The following is a 3365-nucleotide window of genomic DNA, read 5'->3' on the forward strand; positions in this document are numbered from 1 at the left end:
GAGGAAGATGAGGAGGAAGAGGAAGAGGAGGAGGAGGATTTTCTAGTTCTCAAGGCATTGCTTCCAAATATGCATCAATTTTGAGGACTGATCCTGGATGTGTTCCTGTTTCTCTCACCCACAGACTGTTTTGACTTTGTTGGTTCATGAAGTGCCCACTTTTCATAACAGACTCTGCAAGAGAAGTAATAATATTCCTACTTATAATCATTTTGTTTGCATTTTTGCTTTAAGAAAATGACCATCACTTATCAACTAATTTTGTTGGAACAGCTTGAAGTCACAAATTCACTTCAAGCTTGGAGGCAGAGGTGATGCTGTTGAGTCTTCTGTGGGACTCAGAAGGTTCTAACGATGCTATATTTCTTTTCTCCCAAAGAACATTTTGAAAAATGCTTTGTAAGAGAAAGAGAAATGCAGTCTTATCTTCAATGTGGCATCCCCACGGGAAGGTGGTTCTAGAACGGAATGCTACTCTTCACGACTGAAGATAGGCTTCAATTAGTTATCTAGAGAGAAAAAAAACAACTTTTCCCGGAATATCTCTGGACCACACTGGTTCACCCTGTCCCTTCTCAGGACTTTGACCAGAGCAGCTGTGGTCCAGTCCCTCAGAGATCTCACCTAACTCAAGCAGCCTTGCCTACTCTGTGTCTCTGAACGGATCGCCAGTGAGTGCAATCTGTTCTTTGGGATATGATGCCCTCTGCTGGTTTCTAGGATTCACCACACAAGAATTGTGGGATATAGACTGGGTTAGGACTCAGACACAGACATCGTCATATGGGGAAAGGGTCAGATGGAAATAGCGCTCAGTTCCCAGAGCTTTGGCTTTTCTGGAGCACACCAATGTTGGGAAAAAATGCCGAAGACCCACTAGTTTCCAAATGGGTCCTCCAGTCTCTCAGGAGCACCAGTCACACAGGAGACTTGTCATACAGTGAGAGCCTAGGTTGGGTTGTCCTTTGAGATACTCGGGGACACTGGATCCTGTTGATCCCCCTGAGTGTCTCCCTCTTCATGCATGAATTTAACATCTGGGCAGAGGTCATGTTGCCCCAGATGCTGTACACGATTGAATCGTCATGAATTTTGCCTTATCTGTGTTCCATGTAAACTACTATGACAGCATTTATTCCTTAAATTGTCTCATTTTAACTTAAAGTTCTAAGGCAATGAACCAGACACCTCTGGTTCTTTGGGAATTATCCTCATCTAGTGCAGAAATATTTGATTCTCATCTTTAATTCTTCACTTTAAAAAAATGGGCCTAGAGAGATGTCTCAGCAGTTAGGAGTGCATGCTGCTCTTCCAGAGGTCCCAGGTTTGGTTCCTAGCAACCTGTAATCCTGGCACTTGGGAGACAGAAGAAGGAGGGTCAAGAGTTTAAGGCTAGCCTCAGCTACAGAGCAACTTTGAGGCCAGCCTGGGTTATATGAGAACATGTTTGAAAAAAAAATAAAATACAAATGATTTGGGGGGAAGATACCTAGTATTTTTGTTGTTGTTGGGACAGGGTCTCTCTGCATAGCTCTGGTCTACTCACTGTCTTAGTCCAGGTTTCTATTCCTGCACAACATCATGACCAAGAAGCAAGTTAGAGAGGAAAGGGTTTATTTGGCTTACATTTCCATACTGCTGTTGATCACCAAAGGATTCAGGACTGGAACTCAAGCGGGTCAGAAAGCAGGAGCTGATGCAGAAGCCATGGAGGGATGTTCTTTACTGACTTGCTTCCCCTGGCTTGCTCTCTTATAGAACCCAAGACTACCAGCCCAGGGATGGTCCCACCCACAAGGGGCCTCTCCCCCTTGATCACTAATTGAGAAAATACCTTACAGCTGGATCTCATGGAGGCATTTCCTCAACTAAAGCTCCTTTCTCTGTGATAACTCCAGCTGTGTCAAGTTGACACAAAACTAGCCAGTACACTCACTGTGTAGACCAGGTTGGCCTCAAACACACAAAGATCCATCTGTGTCTGCCTCCCAAATGCCAGGATTAAAGGCATGTGCCACTATAGCTGGCCCTGGTATCTTTTGGTTTTGGTCTTTCTCTGTGCATTCAGGATGCTATCTAACCCTTACACGGCTCTGGGGAGTTGTCCCTGAACATTAAAATCGTCGTGGGAGACTCAGACTAGCTCGCCCCCTGCCTGCATTTTCATAGCTGATAAGCAATTTTTCTGAATTCGCTCATACCCTGGATATCTGCAAATTCAACTCATAAGATTTTGCTTGCCTTCTGAAATTTCAAGTAAAATAACCCAAAGTGGTGGGTAAGCTGTGACTGTGGGGCAGGGTCTGAGCAATGGAGATACTTGGTGTGCCAGGGGAGCAGCCAGTGGCCATGTGAGGGCAGCAACTAAGTCTTGTGACAAAGGCAGGGTCAAGTGTGGGATGTGGCATACAGGGAGCTCTGGGAAGGAGGGCCAGAAAGCCTAGAATAAACAATCAAGAGGAGGGACGTTCTGCATCCTTGAGCCTGCTGTGTATCTTGTGGGCTCACCTTGGTCATGGGAAGGCCATTAGCAATAATGTCTCTGTGGGACAGCTCACTCCTGAGGATGACTGTGGCTCTAATTTCCTCGTCTCCCAAACACATGCTCCATGTAAACACAGAGCCAAGTAAAACCAGCCTCCTTCAAGGACCAGGAGTGCGGTCAGCAGACGTAGTCTAATCATCAGCTTCCCTACAGTCAATGCCTCAGTGGCAGAAAACATCTCTGGCTGGAGCCACTCATATAGCCATTGACAAAAGACAGCAAAGGCATGGCACAACCATTTCAACTTGGCAAAGGTCACCTGCAGTACAAACTCCCCCAGAGCTCCTGGGTTAGGGACTGGCTGAAGCTTTGTGTGCCCAAACCCCAAACCCTATTCTTTCCCGTCTTTTACAGATGTTGCTTTAAGCAAACCTCTCATACACTTGACATCATCTTTTTTTTGTTTTGTTTTGGGTTTTTTTTTTTTTTGGTTTTTTTTTTCAAGACTGGGTTTCTCTGTGCAGTCCTGGCTGTCCTGGAACTCACTTTGTAGACCAGGCCGGCCTCAAACTCAGAAATCCACCTGCCTCTGCCTCCCGAGTGCTGGGATTAAAGGCGTGCGCCACCACGCCCAGCTACTTGACATTATCTTGACACTTATATCTAGAGAACCCATCCTGTTACTGATCCATTTTATATGCCTAAGATGCAAGAGCCATGGGATCATTTTCTTTCCACTCAGTGATTCTGATATTCATCCAAAAGGTGAGCCTTACCTAGGCGAGTGGGAACTGCCCTCTGTCCATTTGAGGCTCGTTTGGAATGGAGGCACTGAGGGAGAGAAGAGAAGTTTGGTCTGTGGGGTTCGGTGACAGTCTTC

This window comes from Mus pahari, chromosome 5 (genome assembly GCF_900095145.1).
Source record: "Mus pahari chromosome 5, PAHARI_EIJ_v1.1, whole genome shotgun sequence".
Taxonomy (NCBI): Eukaryota; Metazoa; Chordata; class Mammalia; order Rodentia; family Muridae; genus Mus; species Mus pahari.